General features: G+C 40.9%; 1 long non-coding RNA gene across 1 annotated transcript; it reads right to left on the bottom strand.

Moving 5' to 3' along the window:
• Window positions 1–9,912: 9,912 nt before the first annotated feature.
• LOC137881876 (uncharacterized) lies at window positions 9,913–20,267 on the bottom strand. The gene is made up of 4 exons (XR_011103886.1): window positions 20,120–20,267; window positions 18,421–18,599; window positions 16,102–16,415; window positions 9,913–10,389 (listed from the first exon to the last, which is right to left on the bottom strand). It is a non-coding gene; the product is annotated as an uncharacterized lncRNA (long non-coding RNA).
• Between the last annotated feature and the right edge of the window lie 604 nt (window positions 20,268–20,871).

Raw genomic sequence — 20,871 nt, 5'->3', positions numbered from 1 at the left:
TGGTGCTATTTTTTGCACATGGGTAGAAATGTGGAGGAGTAGTTTCATTCTATGAGAAATAGTCTGTCAAATGGACCACGATGTCTTTAAGCACAGAATGTCGTTTCACTATGCAGTTCATTACTGTCCTGTCTATTTTCTGATGATGGCAGTAATTTCCATGAGCTCTGTCTTCTGTCCACCTGTCCGCTGTGTTTTTCATTGATGGAAGGCGGGCAGCAGCTCGTGGTGGGAGTGCAGATGATTCCCACACATGAGTAGCAGCGAGGAATCCATCGCCTCGTCCAGTCTCCTCGCTAACAAAGGCAGGCTTAGTGCTGTTTTCTTTTGTCATCAGTAACGTGTTTGAGTAAAGGAGGTAATGGTGCCACAAGTGCTCCAATTAAACAAGATGCAGCCCTGCTGGGAAGAAAGGCTCCCTCATTGCCCCCAATACCCCCCAAAATACATACACACACACAAACCGGGCCTCTTCTCATCCTACCCCCATGCCGTTCCCGTCCCAACTCTGCTCATGTTTATTCATCAGCCACTTACAGGGCAAATGTGGAGGCCTATTAAAACTAAATCTCTCTTATTTATAAATGATACAGGGCCATCCTCTCTGAGGTTGAGGGAGCCGTGCCTTATGGCATCATGACAGCCATGTTTGAAGACGTTTACCCTCCTTTGGACAGACACTGACCACCGATTTGACTTGCACAGGGGGAAAAAAACACAAACTGTACAGGGATAGCAAGGGAGCAGAGAGGCCACAGAGAAGGTGGGATGGAAAAACTTGAGGAGGCAAGGAGGCATGAAAAGAGGGAGGGACAGACAGAGAAAGAGGCCTCACTTCCATTGCTGATGACTGACTGCCTGCCATCCGGGCTCAATCATGATCTTTGATTGGCAGGTCGGGGAGGAAGGAGAGGGTGGGAAAGAGGGTAGGGCGAGAGCTTAGAATGGGAGCTGCACAAAACATACTCCCATACAGGGGGCCGCGGAGACGCTCATTAATGATAAAGAACATACCAGGGAAAGCATGTTTTCTCTGCATGTTGTTTGTAGGTTGAGATTAGTTTGTAATCTTGTGATGTAAAATGCACAGAGCATCACAGGGCTAAGTCCAACGTGGGAGGTCGCGTCAGAGCACCTGGCAGTGGCTATTTGGCTTTTTGTTTTCTTATATTTCACCATTATTCTAAAAAAACGATGTAATATGTATAACGGTGATTATGTTGCCAGCGTATTCATTTGATTGTTTTACAGTTTACACATAGGTGTCAGTCACTCTGCAGTAAAACTCCCCTGAATTCACTTTACAGTTACGAGGATCTACAGCGGTTAGAGGAGTATTCAGGGTTCCATGTTCACTCCCTTATAAAGAGAGCAGTAAAAGCCCCTATTGAAAGAAACCACAAGTCCATAGAACTGGTCATAAACCATTCAAGCCCTCACTCTTTTCTCTCTGCACTTAATCTGCTCACGTTCTGTGCAGCTTCAATGTCCCCTAAAGGTTACTTCTCAGCAGGTGCATCTGATTTCCAAAACGTCTCTGACCATTTAGATCTGGACTGTCTTTTTGATGCCCAATACTGGCACCTAGGAGTGCCATAATGTCCCAACATCAGTCCTGTCCTCATTTACAGTGGTGGAACCAACACTGCTTTCCATACCCATACTACCGCACTATTCAGTATGCAAGAAAAAGATTTAGTGTGTCCCAATAAATAGCATATCAAATGCAATACACCAAAAATACCAGGATATCCTTGCATTATGCTGTATGCAGCATGCTTTTCTGGGTATTCTGACCCACAATCGTCTGCACAGTGGATATATGAACAAGAGGGTCAAAGTTGAAGATGCAGTGTATTGATGAAGTCGTATTTGAATGCATACTGCATGCAACAGTACGTACTTTGTGATGGCAGCTACAGAATGTATTAAAAGTAAAAAGAAAAAATATGCAATTTGGATCGCAGTGCAAGTTAATTTATTTTGTTACTAATACTTGGATTTCAGAGGAGATTTTATTTGACAGATATATCTGCAGCTTTACATTAAAAAATAAATGATAAGCTTATACGATATAATGTATTTTCTCCCGACCTTTGTGCCTTGTGGCCTGGCTTTTGAGTGAAAGACGTTTGCTTGTAGTGGAGTATATTTATATTGTTTTACTGGTACAGTCAGAGTTAATGATATGAGGCTACCTCTTCCACCACTGCCCATCACCTTTCCCTTCTGTTTGCAACTAGCTGATGAACCTCCTAGCTCTGGCCTCCCCAGGTACCCACAGGCCTCCCCACGCCACTAACTGTCCACAGAGGCTGCTTAAGTGTCCCTATCGGACCACAGTGGTGAGGAACAGCAGATTAACCATGATCCTATCCGCTCACCGCTAGCCCCTTCATACGCTCCGTTACACCAGCATTTAAAAGGAGGAGGGGACGCCATTCAGGCCCCTGATATGAATCCCAGACGAAGGGGACAAGAACAGAGCTTTCACCCCCAGTTTCACAGAAAAGACCCTTTTCTGGCACCCTCTAATTCTGGTTGCTACGGGCTCCTGGGTTCAATGGTGGACTCCCGTTGTGAGGGGACAAAGCCTCTCAGTCATCCGGCGATGGTTGCTAGGGGAGGCAGAATGTGTGGGGAGGGACGGGCTGCCGTTGTCCCAGACGAAATGTCTCTCTTAAGGCGGCAGAGATCTGGTGATTGACAGGTGGCTACACGCTCCACTGCAGATCACCCGGGAGGTCTGGGGGGCCTTATATCTGTGACCGTGTGAGTGTGTGTGTGTGTGTGTGTGTGTGTGTGTGTGTGTGTGTGTGTGTGTGTGTGTGTGTGTCCATGGCAGGTTATGTTAGTTGGCAAAGAAAACATGGGGGGAGTATAGTAGGTTTCTGCTGATATGAAAGTGGCACCGTCTATTACCTGTAGAGGGAGCTGCTTCTGCTTCAAACATCTGTTCAATCAGCTTAATAACTAATAATCTACTGTGTGTTAAAAATACCATAAACCAAGGAAGAAAAAAACTTTAAAACCTGCATTCAAAATGCAGTTTAAAATTTAAAAGGCCCTTAAAGCTCCGCTCCAGTTCAAAATATGTTTTCTTACTGCTGTTTCATACTGAAGTTTGAGCTTCACTGTGCAGAATGATTTCATGTGCAGAGCTTGAGACCAGAAGGTTATTTTCATATTCAACTGGTGAAGGGGGAAAGTTTCTCTGTGATCATCTTTAATCTGAGTTCAAAACGTTTATTTAGGATCAGGATCTAGTTTGGGCACCAATCATGTTCCATTATGCAGGTGATTGAACTGTTTAATATCAGAAACATATTATAATTACAAGCAGAGTACTGATATGTCTTCAAACGTCTTTTAATAAAGATAAGAAAAAGTACTTCTGCAGAAAAATGACCAAATGATGATTCTTAATACTGATGCATCAATGCATAAGCAGCAATTTACTGTCGTAGCTGGTCACCTTAACTTAAACAGTGGTTTCCAACATAGCCATTGGGCCCTTCCAAAGGGTCAAGATAAATCTGAGGGGTTGTGAACAAAAATTAATTTTGTTAATTCATTTCAGTCTGTAATATTTCCAAAGTGACCTAAACTTTTTTTTTATTGATTATCTTGTATTCACAAGTTGAAGTATTTGTGTTCTTGATGTTTTGTTCACACTTACCTGATGGAAGAAATCCTTTGTATGCACAGAGGAAATGTTCTTTTTTTTTTTTTTTATTAATTTTGTTCACAAATCTCTGTGAACAAAAAAAATCTCTGTGAACTCTGCCTTGACTTCTTTGTTTCTTCTGTGAAAATAAATAAATAACCTCCTTTGGCCTCTGAACTGTTAGATGAAACCATCTGAGCACTTTAAGGTGGAAATGACTCTTTGGTGTAAATAATAACAATTCATAGATATGAATTACAGACTATACTGGACATTTTGACATTTCAAATGACTATCTGTTAAAAGATTTATAAAAACTGAAATCTGAATAAAAAAATAAATAAAAATGAGACTAAAACAGTTTGGTCTAGTTTCAGTGAAAACGAAGGGCTTCACTGTCAGAGACAAAAGTAGAAGCTTTTGTGTAAGTGAGACAGAGAGAACGCATTGTAAGTCAAAAAGGGTAAATTAAGGCTGTCGGTTTGTGTTTATCTGCATCAAAAGGATTAGTGATATTCAGATTTGTGTCTCTCCCCAGCCTGGGAACTATTACCCCGCCACTCTCCAGACACCAGCAGTCCCTGTTTCCCCCTCCAGGGCCACGGAGGTGAGTGGGAACAGACAGGGTAGGACGTGGGGATCTAAAGGGGTTCACACAGGACACCGTCTCCCCTCAGATAGACGTCTGGGACAGTCTGGGTTCTGCACTCCCAGACAGGGAGCCCTTCAATCCATCAGATGCTGCCCACGCCCATCCCCATACCCCTTCCCCTTGACCTTGACTCTCTGTCACTGTGGCCCTCCAGACAGTCTGGGGTCAAAGGGTAACACAGCAGCCACACATCAGACACGGTTCAAGTCCCCTGTGTCCATATGAATGCTGAATGGTAAATCACCCTAAAATCAGCCTGTTGGAATGTGGCTTTGAATTCCTGCAGCGATGGACTCAGAGACCTCAGGGAGACCGTTAGAAATGATTGTGACAGTATGAAGACCATAAAAACAAATGGTTACATTTTATTGCATTCATAGCTTCACACATGTCTCATCAGAAATATGGATTTAAACAAAAATAAATTGTATTTCAATATTTTGTTATATTTTAGCGGCAGTTTATCTATAGTTTTTGTTTATTCATGAAGAGAATCAGCTTTCAGCTGCATTAGAGACCATTTCCAAGCAGCCATGCTACATTTTACCTTTCACCTTTGACTGCTGATTCACATCGTCTTCAGCCAATCACAGCCGAGCTAACCAGCATGTCATGACAGATTTGTGAGAGAAGGGAAAGGCTGCATCCTCATGAGGCTTTTTGAAAAATGCCAACTGGCACAGTGTGAAGCTCTGATGAGCCTCATGTGAGCATGCGCGCAGTGCTGATTGTGTCTCAACATGGGCTCATCTCTCACTCCCACATACTGTCACTCTCTCTTTCCCCTCCTGTCTCTAAACTCTTTTAGACATGCATCACTGTTATTGTTATCAAAACAAATATCCTTATAGTCTAATTGAGATCCCCCATCATTCTCCTCCTAATCACATGCACATTTGTAAAACAGCTCATTTCTTTGGGAGACATTTTAAATTCTAATAAGCAAATTTAAAGTCTAGATGTAAACCACAATCTGAGGATTGGTGGGCGCACGACCACAGGACAGTACAAAGCAGCAGTCACAACAGTGTTTATGTCACATTGAGTGTTCTCCTCACATTATAGACGTGGACAAGCACGGGGACAAAAAGGACATACAGAATCAGACACACACAGCTTCCTCTCCTCACCCACACACTATAGTTAGTTATATTCTGTAGACAAACAAGTAAATGCATTTTGTCGTTTTAGATGCCAAGTTGCTTTGCCTGTGCTGCTCTAAACCCTCATCAGTTTTTTCATAAAACCTCAACCTGCATCCACGGATTTCACTTGCTTTTTATCCCCCCATCTTATTAGCAAGGAGGCTTCTTGAACGGCTGGATTTGGGTGTGTAGATGACATTTTGAATTAATTATTTTTGCACTTTAATCTTGCAATAAGTTTAAAAAATATCAAAATAGAGCACAAAACCGTACGTATTAATTTAGTTAATAAAAATTATAAATAAGGGATTGGTTACTCTTATTTGAATTGTTAATTAGGCTTCAATTTTTTTTCTTTTTACCCGCCTGTTTTAAAGTTAATTCAGTTTCTCCTTTATGTAAAATGTACATTGTCATTGTCGTGACAGCATGTTTGCACTTCACAAGGCTGCATTCAGTTCGTGATAACGCCTCACGAAAATAAATTCAGAAAATATCGTCACCAAAATAGATTTTTTTTTTTTTCAAAACGGTTATAACTACAATCAAAAGGTTGTAAGCTGCAAGCGGCACACTGTTGCTTGGTTATTTGTGGAGAAAGGCCTCTCTTACATTCAAAGGTTCCTATGCTTTTCGTATCCTCGAAAGTCTCGTTATACATACAAATATCGATCATTTTTGCGTTATTAGTAATTAAACAACCCAATTGTTGCCAAAATCATCGCATGGCGAGCCGTCAAAAAATATAAACTTAAAAAAAAAATCATATATCATCTGTTTATTTTGAATTCATGTCATCGCCCACCATTTAAACCCCAGCAGACGATCATTAATGTGCCGACATAATAAAAGAGGAACCTACACAGGGCTTGTGCGGGATGACTCTCAGAGGAACAACAGTACATTACACCGGTTGTCCATTAACTGTATTACAGGCCGGGAATGAGCTGCAGCAAGAGGCGGTGCACGCGGCACTGATGGTGTTACGCACCAATCAAGAGAGGCACTTTGGCTGTAAACACTGATGTAAAGTCGTAAAGGAAAAGGTGTAAATTAATATCCGGGCAACTAAAACAACTACTTACAAGAAATAAATCATATATTTTTATTTAGTAAAAATAAACAGGCTATATTTGATAATTGTATTATACTAAAAATACGAACTATTATTCAGCGAATTTTTAAGCCGGCTATATCTAAAGCTTTTTCTAGGAATATCATAGAGATATCTTGATAAATTACATTTAATCAGTTTATTAACATGCTATAGGCTAAACCCCAAACCAGAGGATAACTAAAACTGTATTGAATTATTGTAGGAATATTAAGCTGTTTCTAATATTTAGACTTTATTTTTCACTTTGATATCCTTTTTGTGGTAATTATTCCAGGATCAGTTTCTCCTTGACACTGTCCATTCAGCACTAAATTCAGTTGTTCTTCTTTAGATCATTTATTTGGTCTCTCCCCTTGACAAAGATACATATGCTCTAAGATGACTTATTGCATGGAAAACAAACATAATTAATTAGCTAAATGTAGAACTTTCTCTGTCTTCATATTTCTTCATGTACATTTGATTTATTGTATGCAGTCAATTTCAGCTGACAGCAGAAAGAAGCCTGCATTCCACTGGATCCATTCAAAAAATAGTTTTCTTTACATATTTTCCTTTCTTAAACTATTTAAGAAATCCAACATAGTTTGGATTAAGCATCAGCTCCTTGGGGGAGGAACCAATTGATTATAAAGAGACCCAGACTCTTTGTGAGGAGAAAGGGCCCCCTGTTGTTTTAAACCAGCTCCTCTAACTTTCCAAAATGCAGGGGCCCAGAGGCAGGGCTGTGAGGAGTGAGTGTGCCTCCAGTAAATGACGCAGAGCGACTCCTCTGAAGCAGCAGTGAGCTGGGTGGTGAGGGAGGACTTGTAGGATGCATTAAATCAGCCTGATTAGGAGTTTTAGGCGAGGGCAAGGCTCGGGTCTGACTGAAAGGCTGCCGGCAGCTCTTGAGTGATACTATTCACATCCTGGGAGAAAGGTCAGTGTTAGAGGAGTTCACAGGCCCCATCTCCATTCTTATGCTAAAGGTTCATATACACATAGGCTTATTCAGTGGCTAGAAAGGCATAAACAGCTTCTACTGACTTTCCCTCCAAAAAGTTTGGATTCTTTAACTTGAGCTCTGAGGTAGTGCCTCTGTGTTTATCTCTCTTGTTGCTTCTGAAGTGGATATTGGTTTTAATTTGAGATTATTGGACTGAAAATCAGCCATTAATGTTTATTTGCAACTATACTCTTAAAATAAAGTCTAAATCATGTAATAAAAATAGAGATATGCCGCTATTTTTTCTATATTTTCAAGTCTCCTCTCTAAATCAGAGCTAAACGCTATTTTAAAAGTTTGTTTTTATTTTTTATTTCCTTCAGTAAAGGTGAACCTGCTGTTGTTCACCCCCCTTATATTATCTCTGTTACCAGTCACACACTTGTTTTCTAGTTACCAGGTTTTATTAACTTCCTGTAAATAGACTCCTTCAGGCATTTTTCTGTTTGTCTCTGAGTCCAGTGGTCAGTGGGGAATAGCAGGAAATAGCCACTTAATTAGCGGCCCTTGACCTTTGGCTCTGGCTCAGACGGCTCCTGACCTGACGTCTCTCCAGCCTGTTTAATGTCCTCTGGGGGACTGTCCAGATCGTGACCCCTGACCCCATGCTGACTTACAGGGACTTCACCAACAGGTCCCTGACCAGCCGTCCGGCCTCACAAGACACTCATCAAAAAGCAATATTCAACCCAAGTAGCAGACTCAAGCAATTACTTCTGCAGAGGGACGATAGGACACTGAAGCTAACATGATTATGCCTGGAGCTCTCCAACACGTGTTTGCAGAAAGAAACAGAAAAAACCATACATTTGGAGAGCATACAAAGGCAAAGAAAAATAAATTTAATGATGAAAATCACCAGTGTAACAGTTTTTACAAAATCAATTGAAAAGCTTGGGCTTTCGTTTCATCCACACTCCACAGAGGATGATTTCACTAATTAGTTTCCAGTCATCCAGAGGGGGGGAACTAATCACCAAAATCAGTCGCTGTAAAGCGTTTTGATGGATTGAAAACATGCTGACTCCTGCATGGCTCTCCATGAGAGAGAGCTCCACTCATACATGAGTGTGACTTTAGATCCAAGCATGAAAACACGGTGGTTTTACACTCTGTTCACATTCAGTTCTTTATTAAAACTCCCATGTGTCCTCACTTTGTTTGTGACTATTTGTGTCTCTTTTGCTATTGTATTCAATAGCTTACCTTTATTTTGGTTTCTAATTCCATTTAGTCTATAGTAGATAATATAATATATAGTATTCTAGTTTTTTGAAGTTGCGTATCTTTATGCAGCAGCTCTCGTACTTCTGCTGCTCTGATTACTGTGATCAGTAAAGTTTTGCTTTTTTATCTTCATTTCTCTTTCATGACAGTGATGCTTTAACACTTTATTCATTTCAATTAAAAAAGTGAAAAGAAATTTGTTGTAAATTTTAGGAAAACAAATTAAGATACATTGAATATTGAATAAAATCCTATATATTATGGAAGTGATTCCATTAAAGTAATATTGTTTCATTGTTTAAAAATGATATATCAAACCTCTAAATCTAAGATATAGCGTTATTCATTGTCATGGTGAGGAAATTACTAAATTTGGGACATATCCTAAAGAGACAGAGATAATCTCTTGTTGACCCATCACGTTGTTGATCTGTTGTTTGACTCCGGACACAGATCAGTTGGACACTGATTGAGGTCCATCTGACACCAGGAAGGCCTGTAATCCCAAAACCTGATTAATCGTCCAAACTGGGCCCTGGTGGGCAGTAAAAACAAATTGGATTTAAAGTAAACAACACATATTTCCAAACATAACACACTCTTTTTATGTTATTAGTTTAGTACTTACATTTTTCCAAGAGAAAAAAAAAAATCAGCACAATGTGATTGTAATTTGTTGACATAAATAAAATTTGAGGGGAATCAATATAATTTTTATAGTGTAGAGAGTTCTGTGTGCGATTAACTTTTCATTTCCCACACTGATTCAACACACGTCCCTCTGTCTGCTCCTCCTAATTAAAACTTAATGTGGGGTCACTCAAACCCTTTCTCACACAATCCTCACACACATTACCATTTCAATCTAAAAACAGAAACGAGAGAGAGAAAGGGTGCTGCGGGATTGACTCCTAAATATTGTCTAGTTTAGATTTATTTTAATTTATTTTTTGGAAGATTAAAGACAAAATGCTGTTGAAAATATTCAATATAATAACCCATCCTTTAGCATATCAGTAGTGTAATAATCTGTTGTTTCCCTGCCTAATTGATCACCAAAATGATTGCTTAAAAACACGACTGTAACACAGAGATAATAATATTTCCATTGTTTTTATTTCAAAGAAGTGTCAGCAGTCACCTTAAAACAATCACCTTTTTCAGTAATGCACTTAAATCTTATTAATTACTATTTCAATTTGGGCATATGAGAACAACGATTTCATTAATTATGAATTGAAACATGCATTAGCTATGAAAATGCACTTAATGTATATTCAAGTTCTTTTTTTTCAATTTTTGAAAATAGCACTAATGTAAACATGGCGAATCACTTACACTTAATACAGTATCTTAAAATAAACTTTCATGGATAACAGACATATTTGAGTTAAACATTTCAAGCTTACAGAATAGCTCTTTTGTTTCTACAGTCCTTTAACACAAAGCGCAACTCTTCTCTGTTAATCTCTTGAATTCACGTTGTGGGAAGAGTTTCTGATGACAGCATTTCGTTGAGTTTGGTCCATGATCTCCTCGTGCCCAAGCAGGTGGCTACGAGAGTGCAGAAAGGCTTGCAGATCCCGTCCCATCCTGGGGATAAACGATGAAGGAAATCATTAGCATCACAATAAAACTTTGTTTCATAAACTCTTACACTCTGCATGGACACTAATAATATTTCACAAGAAAGAAAGAATGGAGATTTTTTTACACTACAATACATACTTTCTCTAGGATTATTGACAATTATAATTATATTTATATTATATTTACAAATCATTTTTCAAAGCTTGCAAAGCGCTTGCAACATTTGTTATGAAAGAAATTAAAACAACAAAAAACCAAAGGGCCACAGGGTAAAACAACACATACAAGTGCTGCCATATAAAAGCGAGTCTATGGAGGTATGTTTTAAGAACCAATATGTAGAAGGCATTCATGATTCTGCAAACCTAACCCTCTGCAAACAAACAACTGAATTTGTTGTCGGGCATGATATTTAGTTTTGCACATCAGAAATTGTAGGCAGTGTTTCAGAAAAACAAACTTTCCTTTCATGCCCTGTCAAAATAGGCCCCTGCGCTTTGCATGTTGTTCTTCTCTCCCATTTTCAGGCTGTATGCATGGAGGGATCTTAAGGCTTTTATCCCCACAGGGAACCAGCCCGAACTCTTTCTCTGTCAATTTTCACCCACTCCCCAATTCAGACAAGCCTTTTCTCCCACCAACCCCACAATGAAGGATTTGTCCTCGTTCTCTTTGTCCACCTCTGATATCTTTTTTTTGACTGCTCCCTCTCTGCAGACAGCATGCAGCGTATGCAAATACGCGCTCTTTTATTCCTGAGTGAATGCAACCTTAAATGAGGACACACTTGCACACGTTTACGGGGGGGGCATGGAAACATGCACATATTACAATCAGTGAATTTGCATGACCTCTCTGACACGCAGCCACTTAAACATCGAACACTGGCAATTTTGAAATGAGCAGACAGAAATATATGCTTAACTAGGGCCACAGATTTTGTTATCTATATGCCTATACATGCAGTTTATCCAGACAAATGGATAGCAGAAAATATAACACAAGAACGGAGGTGTGGGCCACAGAGAATGGATTCTGGCTGAAAAGACTTGAGCTATGTTTTATTTGGGAAGCCTTTTTTGTGGTTGATTTTATTTATAGAACTTGTGGAAGTAGACAAAGCTCTTTCTTTGCAATGTAAGAAGTTCTTTTATTTTCACCACAGCAATGGTATATTTGCTGTCTTATGAGCCCATAAGTCCACAGTGCACACACACACAATGGGTGTTCAGATGTGTAGGATGAGGCTGAAAAATGAGACACAAGTGGTCCAACACAATAGCGGGTCTGCACCGAGGAAGAGGTGTAGACTGGTAATGTGTGACTCTAAAGGCTGGATGAATTATAATGGTGTCTGATGAACATAAAGCGTTCTTTAGCAGCTTACATTCCCAAGCTGGCCCGTGCCATCTGTGAGTATGTGTGAATGGGTTAGAGTTAGTGTGTGTGTGTGTGTGTGTGTGTGTATATGGTGGGGGGTTGACGTCTGCTGGACAGCTCTGACAGTTCGGCCTTTTCAGTCGTACATTACTGAGCCGGCCGGCCTCTTTCCCATAGCAACCCGAACAGAGGTCAAAGGCTATGTACCCCCCATCCACCCAACCAACCACCACCTCCTCCTCCTCCTGTACTGCAGGATGGCCACAGACTCTCTCTCAACACTCCCCGACTGGCCACAGACAGAGCGGCTGCACCATGAACTTGAACTTGTGTGATGGAGTCGTATATCCATCTGATGCAAAAAAAGTGACCTGAAGATGAACGTACTCTGGACTTTTTCCTCCTTTTCACCCTTTAGCCTGGTATCAAATTCACGTACTGTACCAGTAGAGTAAAAAAAAAAAATTAAAATGAGGTCACACCAAGGATTCCCCCTAATTCTCCTCACCCTAGAACCTCATCTCCCCCTGATATGATTACAAAGGGCCGCTGTATTAAAAGCTCAGTCACCTAATTCTCCTCTACTTTCATTGGAGCATACAGGACCCCTACTCAGAGACGCCACAGCCAACAGACGTAATCTGCAAAGCCTGGGATGTAGAAACTTCTCTCCATCTTCCTCTAAGATACTTAATGTCAGGCTTTGTGCTAGATTAGTCTCGGCCAAAGTTGCATTAAAAACCCCAGATGAGCCCCGCTTGACCCACATTGGACCTCATCCAAGACTATGGGCGGCCCCTGAGCCGGGCTTTATAAATCACAGTCGAGCCGTTAAAACATTAATAGTGTCCACACATAGTGAGGAGAATCCGAAGAGGTAACCCAGGAGCTATATGGTATTAACATTTTATCGCTACTATGGCTACGCTGCTTCACCCACACAGAATTGAAAGTGGGCGCTGGCTACTGTCACTTTATCATGTCACACATTATAATTTCCTTGCACTGAAAATCCCACATCGCAAAATCAAGACATAGTTATAAATGAATAACTGAAAGAGAGACAAAAGAAAGGAAAGTAATCATCTATATTCTGTCCTTTTCTGATGGGGAGATACATTATTTTCTGTCAGCTTTTAGGTAATGTACAAGAAGGAATTGAGGAGTTAATATTTAAGTCACTGTGTCGACAGTGTGCAGAGGAATATTCAGGGACGTTCACATCTTAAATCCTCCTGACACGGTGTCAGAGAAGCTGAGCTCACTGTTCAGCCGCTCTGGATTCTGACAATCTTGATTGAAACCTCTGTTTTATTTCAGAGCAGATTAAAGCCAGACGCAGTTTCACCCGAGACATCACATACTATCAAAATCCAGACAAGCTCACCTTGATAGCGTATTTTAATTCTGTGCCCTAACGCTCATTTTATCTCAAGTTCCATATTTGTAATTAGTCAGAATTACAGACAGTAATCATTAGATGAATACATATTCTGTGTGCAGGTGTGTGTGTGTGTGTGTGTGTGTGTGTGTGTGTGTGTGTGTCACTCTATTTTTACATCCTACAAATAGTGATTGCTCCTCTAGCAGGCACAGTAAGGACGAATACATTTTCCTGACAAATTTGCTTCAGTCACCGCCTCTCTTTGACCACGTTGTCTCTGTCGACTGCCGCAGCTATCACATACATTCACAGACCGACCTCCCCCTTACTCTTTTCAAACACACACACACACACACACACACACACACACACACACACACACCAGTCCTCCATGCCCAGATCCTCGCAGGCTGCAAATTGCTTTAGCATGGCACTGCACAAGCTAACACAAGCCCAGCAGATGCAGAGGTAACACTGGTGGCTCAAACATGGCTGCTACACCTGCCTCTGGTGCCTCCTTTACATACGCAGATATGTTTGTCTCTTTAACCCTTTCTTGATGAGCCAATCTTTAGTTTGACTTTACGAAAGCCACGATTTCATCATTTCCCCCCTCTGCTCCTCTGTTTTCTCTAACCTACCATGGAGATCTGCAACAGAGACGCAGCATGGAGCAAGCTACAGTATCTCCAAGATTCATTTCTCGCCTTCACTTTGCTTTCTTTCTTCCTTGCTGTCAAATCTGCCCGAAGCAATGTGCTGTATATCACAGATGAGCAGCGCGAATGCAATTATAAAGACAGCTCTGAGTCTTTTATATGAAGAGAGGGAATAATCTTTTGACATGTGGGCCGCACATGCCTTACATATTTTGTGGAGGCACATGCACAGTGTGAGGCTCATTAATAATCATTATCCGCAGGTTACATCATTCAGCTTGTTAGGCACACCCATCGCCTTAGCTGAGTCATTCTCGGTGTCTTGTGAGATTTCTGTGATGTCTGTCCGTTTCCCCACCTGAGAGCAAAACAGATATGTGGATTCGGTTTGCAAGAAGGACAAATCATATCCATCTGGTAAACTGAGCAAAGATAAAGATGTGCATGGCTGATGACAGGCACACTGCATGAAATAAAGTCAGGTTCCCAATGTGAAAAAACATGAAAATGCACCTTTGTGGTGTTAAAACATCATTGCATTACACCTTTGATACAATGGCAAAGCGTGATCTACTGCGTGACAGGGTGCAGGCCTGAGCTTCTATATGCATGTCGTGTATGAATGCAGTGAGATCCCTCTGAAAACAGCATCTACATGCCTTTCAGACATGCAGAGGAGGCTGAATAGACTAATGAACAGTCAGGTGGCACTCCAGGGCCTAGACCACCAACCCCCATCACACACATATCAGACACACATACACTTGCTCACACATTAAAACTCAGCGGCTCGCCCGACCCCGGTGATCCGCACGACAGTCTAATGTCTCAGGCATCTGCTCATGTCTAGTCTGGAGGGTCTTTCCCACCCTGCCCCCCAGCCCAGGCCCGCCGCAGCACCAGCTCCCACAATGGTGGGAAAGCAGGCCTTTACGGAGGGGGGGGTGGGGGACTAAACAGCTATTGAGAGGGGAGAGAGCGAGAGAGCGGGGCTGAATGATAATGTGAAAATGCACGGCGCTGTTCATTAACACACAGGCAGCACTGCAGCTGCACATGTTGGCCCTGGACACACATGCTCACGTGTCACTCTCTTTTCTGCTTCAGGTTGCTGCCAGAGCCACCAGGGTTACAGAGCAGCTCTACGCCATGACAAGGAGCGTTCACAGGAGCTGTGTGTGTGTGTGTGTGTGTGTGTGTGTGTGTGTGTGTGTGTGTGTGTGTGTGTGTGTGAGACAGAGAGAGAGGTCAAAGGGATGGAAGTGGTAAAGATTTGGAGCTTTGATATTTGGCAGTCACTGTTGGTTTTGTCTTTTTGTTTTGTCAGATTTTGGAAAGATGTGACATTTTTACCTCAGTGATGTTTGACATTTTTAGTCTGTGTGTGTGTGTGTGTGTGTGTGTGTGTGTGTGTGTGTGTGGGTGTGTTTGTCAAATAAATCTTCTTAACCATCTGTGCAGCGTTGTAGTAGCAGAGTTATACTGCATACTGAGAGTTGTAATCATGAAATGTTTAGGACTGAATGCTGAAGATGAAATGAGAAACAAAATATAACTGGTCTTTTAAGTCCATCAAAATGCCATTTGAAGCACTTAAAATGTTCTGAACATCACTATATAAATATTATACACTGCTAATAATCATTGCTGATATCATTACAGATATAAGAAGAACTGCTTTGTGAGCCAAAATATATTTGTTCATACAGTAAACTAAATCTAAAATTGTAATGGATCTACTGATAAAAACAATAAAGCAATTCCCCAAATAGTAATTATCTGAGTATCGCCTCCTCTGCAAAATTCACCTGAGGGCTTTAGCACATTAAGACAGCTAAGATACTGTACTAAACATCATAATGTGAATCTCATAATAAAAGCAGTTTTGCATGAATTAATCCACGAGGTTTGTCAGGTGGAAACACAACGTACACCATTGCCTGGTTTGCATCAGGGAGTAAAGACGCACCATGACAAGAGAGGATGGCAGGTTTCCTTCAACCAGTGCCAGCTCATTAATTTTGTTTGCTACCCAGCCCCCCTCCCACCACCAACTACCACCACCCTTCCCTCACCCACCGCCCCCCTCGAATCACCCCTTAACTGCTAATTAGCAGAAGCAGAAGATAGAAGAGAAAAGGGGGAGGCCATGTGTGACTGGGGAGGAAATGGGAAACTCGTCTTCTTTCCCTCGTCCTTCCTCCTGCCCCCATCCCCCATCAAACAACCACACACACTCCTGCCCACCACCAACATCACTGGTACCCAACAGAAAACCGTGATGCAGCTCACCTCGTGTGCCAGCCCAGCCATTTTAGGTGTCGCGGCAACGTCTCCCCAAGATGGCTCCTGTGAGCGCGCCCATACTCCGGGGATCCGGAAGGGTCTTTGTCCAATTGGCACGGGCAGAGTGTTTCCCCCCGTTGGCAGCACAGATGGCATTTAGAGGCTCTTGGGCAAAAAGGGCAATGAGTGGGGGGAGGGGAGAGGAGGCGGTGGCAATTCCGGACCAAGCATTTTTCCCGCCTCTCTCCTCGTTTTCTTTCAATGATGTCTCTACCCTCTTTTCAGGGATCTCCAATCATTCAATGTCGTTAATCGGAAGTCTATAACAAGAGAAGATGGAAGAGAGAAAACAGAGGAATAAAACAGGAAAAACACATTTTGCACTTTTAGTTATCAGTATAGCTAAACACAGCCAATTAACTAAACAATGGCTACACTTTTTTCTTTAAACCAGAAACACTGTTACACTGAGTTGTGGTTATTAAAACATTTAAATCTCTGGCCAGCTTTGCTCAATCAATGTCCAGTCCCCTTGTTGAGTTTTTGTGTACGCATGAGTGTGTGTAGTTTTGCTACAATAAAAGCACACAAAGAATAATTTGAACTATACACGTGCAAGTTGAAACCAGAATGCCTTGGACCATCCTGTAAATAAAGTGTTTTTATTCCCCTTCATTAAGGAGGCGCGCCATGCTGACACACCCTAACAGGCGAAGCTCGGCAAAGGACTTGGACCACGGCTTTTTTCACATGTCCAATATCTCGCTGTGAAACGAAGCAATTAGCCCGGTTTGACAGCAAGCTCTACTGCAATAGGTAGTTAAGAGGGTGAATGAAAACTCATCTCACTTTGGTGCTCTTTAGCCTTTAGTGGCATTCTCCGGGCTGAGCGTATGCGCTGCACAGCGCTGAAGTACCAAGTTCAAAAACTCAGATCCTGTTTAGGGGATGGCCTTGGCCTTCTCATTGAGGCAAGACACAATGTGTCCCAAAGGCCTTGAGATTAGCTACAGCTTTAAATACAGACGCCAAGTGTCTTTTTTAACCCTGTGTGTGTAGTGTGCTACACCACTCAACTGCATTATTAGCAGTTGGAGACATTAGTGCCTGGATAAAGCAGTAATCTCCCTTTTCTTTCTTCTACAAACAACATCTTACAGGTGAAATCTAAATATATAATAAATGGAAAATACTCTTCCAAAAGATTAAAGTAAATAAATCAAACAGTAAATGCAAAACATAAATCAAGAGTATCTGCTCCGGTAAAGGCATTGAGCATTGACTATAGGGATGGCAGGGCAACCCACCAGTGTGTCCCTGGGATCCCAGAGAGAAATCCTGGAGGACTTGAGCTTTCCTGTTATTTTTTTTCACTTACTGCAGGTGAGCAGGAGGGATCAGATTAAACACTCTGAGGTGCGATAGGCTTTTTTTCTTCTTCACAGAAGACACTTGTCACATGTCACAGTCGGAAAAGCCCAGGCGAATATAATACAATTAAAGAAGGCTGAATTCCATTTAGCTGCTTCACTTTCAGGGTCATGGTATTGTGCATGATGGCTCACCGTCATGACTTACAGAGCCATTGTTAATGTTATTGGTAACACCTGTGCTTTTCCTGCTATGACAAGTCAAAATGTCTGCTGTGAAAAAAATAAACATATTGTGACCCAATATTACCTCCCTGCATATTATATTATTTTTTTCTCCATAGAATAAAAACAAAATTCTTGAAATGGAGAAAGTTTGGGAGTTCTTGTTTTAGTCCGTGCTGTTCCCCTCCACCGGAGCGACCTGTTTAACATTCAGCACCATGTTGCAGAGGACCTGAATGGACAGCAACCCTAACCACCCTTAAACAGGACTGAGGGCCCTCAGTACAAAGAGCTCATATATTCTGAATCCTCAAAAAAAAGTGAAGTGAGATAGAAAAACAAAACAAAACACTATAATAAACTCTGTGGTGATAAATGAGAAGCTGGGTTAATTAACTAGCTGGTGCATTTGGTCAATTGTCTCAAAGATATTTTTGTTTTCCTTAAAGACCCCATCATAGTATGACTGATATAGCTAAGGCTACAATTAACACCTAAACATTTTGTTCTGCAAAGAAAAAGCTCTGCAAACTTAAATGCCTATAAATCTGCCATATGCTAAAAATGTGTGCTTAATATAAAAGGAAATAAAAACTCATTTATTAAGCTATATATAAAAACGTATTTATTATATATATGTTTTGTATCCATTTGGGATTATTTTATGCTAATGTTTTTGTTGTGTGTGTGCAAACTTTCATAAAACCACAAAGCAAAACTATTTCCTTACCTTTTTGAGTGTAAAGAGTCCCCTATCTTTGATGAACACAACGTTACGGAAGTCATTTCTACTTTCGGTTATCTAGCTTTATGACAGGTATTTAAAACTCATACAGCTAGATAACCAAAGACAGAAACACACCCCCTCTCACACACTCGTGCTGAATCCCGACATGATGCTGACGTGATCTAGAAGGAGGATGAAGAAGTATAGGCCTTTAATATTTAAAAACACATTCACAGTATTTAATTTTTAAATTACGGGCCACTGCGAATAACAGCAGCATGACACGATGTGATAAGAGGAGATTGAGCACATGTGTGAAACTAAAACATTTAAGCTAACCCATATTGAGTTGGTTAAAGAAGCTCAGGCATCCAGACGACAAATATTCCTGTCCTGATAAGTGTCTGGTTGAAGGCCTACTAAATAGTACAGTGACCTAATTCTACTTTACATTTTAGATATATTTGAAAAGCATAATTTAAAAACATTACATGATTACTTTAATCTTTAGGAAGAAACTTTAATCATTATTTTGCATTTATACGATAGGTAAATATATGTGTGGGAGCCTATTGCATCAGCATGCCTTGCAATTAACACCCGACTATATTTCTATAACGAATCGGACGTAATATTCCATCATTGACAACGTGTGCAATGTTTATTCTAATAAAGATTTATAATACTCTAGTTCAAACTGGCAAAAGACCAATTTGAAATACAAGCAAGTCACATTTCACTTGTTAAGTTGCATTCCAAAATGTCCATTTTAGATAATATACTCTTAATTTGTAGGACAGGCTTGTATTCTACAAAACTATTCTGTAACAATACACTATACCCTCTCCTTGTACACGAGCTATTCTTTTTAATTTAAGGCAACATTAAGACTCACCGCTGGCCTGCCATGCGATTTTATACAACGAATGGCATCTCAACACACGGTGAATGACTGGTGGACGGCTATTTTACATCCTGACTTATTGTTGCAAAATCAGATACAGGCTTTAGAACTTTGTGCATGTTAGTTAGTATGATATAAACTACATTTTCAGCCTATTTTGTGTCAGTGGATGATCATAAAAAGTCAGTGTGACCAAACTCGGCGGCCTGGAAAACATGTACATGACCATGAACCCGAGACAGTGTTAGGTATAAAGAAACATCCCTTTGATGCAGCAGATATGACGCTCCGAGATCAACAGCTGACCCCTTTTTTTAAACTCTAAATGTGAATTGAGCTGGGCTTTAAGATGCTTTAATTCGCTCTGGGCTCTTATAGTGCTCCTGGGGGGCAACGAATCCCTACTTTTAATGAGAGTTGTGATTGGCCTACTTCTGCTAGAACTAGACTATTTCACATCTCAAGGATTATCCGCATAAGCTATTACAGAAACCAATTTATTACTGATCATAATAATAGACCAACGAGCGTGGTGTAATATTCTGGCACTTCAAAGAACAAGGGTTTTTGTCTGTTAGGGACCAAAGACGTAGCCTCATTTTAAATGAAACGCAACCGTTTGTGGTGGTTAAAAATATGTTATTTTACGTTAAAAAAAATAAATAAAAGGCAAACTTAACATGCATCTTATGTGTAGCTATATGTGTATGCATCTGATGGCCATGGCATGAGAACAGATTCAAAGCAGGTGAAGTCCTACGTGTAAATACTGTGTATTTCCATAGACGCGTCTCTTACCTGTTTCAGAAGCAAAGCAGACTCTGGAGAGAAATGTCCTCAACTTAAGGTCGTAACGAATTTTTCCAGATTGATTTTTTTCTGCGTTTACATCGGGCCCTTGTAGAGAGTCAGCGCCGCTGCTCACAGGTGAGTCTAGTCGCATCCTCAGTCCTCCAGCTTCTGCCTCTCCTCCAGTCTGCGCGCTTCCTCTACTCGCTCCCGCACTGACGTCATACCAGAACACGGACCAATCACAGAGCCCACCAGCGCCAAAGAACGCTCGAGTTCACAAAGACGTCTCACTCAAAAAGGTTTTCTCTTGCTTTTTGTGGATTTCTTCACCCACTACTACTACTACTACTAATGATAATAACACTACTATGGGCATGACTTAACAATGCACAATACTAATTTTTCTGGAGCTTTTGATCACATTCCCTGTTTTCCCAGCTATCACGATCATTTTAGATGTTCTACTGAGCACTCTGCTGAGAATTGAAAATTCACCCTTGACCTTCGAAACAGCAGGTGACAAACCAGCATCACACAGAGGTCCATTTAGTAGCTATTTTAGGGGTTTTCGATCATTTCACATTATTTTGGGTTTATTAGCAGTAAGCTACATATTTCTTAATAGAATAGGTCTCAAATCAGGCCAGATTGTGATGTATAAAAAAAGCAAACAGATGGTTTCAACATAATTTCAAAGGTAGAGGCTATTTTTTACAGTATTACAGATTATGTGAGCCTCTGCAGCTCTCATATGTTTG

This window comes from Cebidichthys violaceus, unplaced genomic scaffold (genome assembly GCF_023349555.1).
Source record: "Cebidichthys violaceus isolate CVI_PGR_0920_01 unplaced genomic scaffold, fCebVio1.0.p SCAF_3, whole genome shotgun sequence".
Lineage (NCBI taxonomy): Eukaryota > Metazoa > Chordata > Actinopteri > Perciformes > Stichaeidae > Cebidichthys > Cebidichthys violaceus.
The sequence above is the reverse complement of the archived record's forward strand: the minus strand, read 5'-3'. Positions and strand labels throughout refer to the sequence as shown.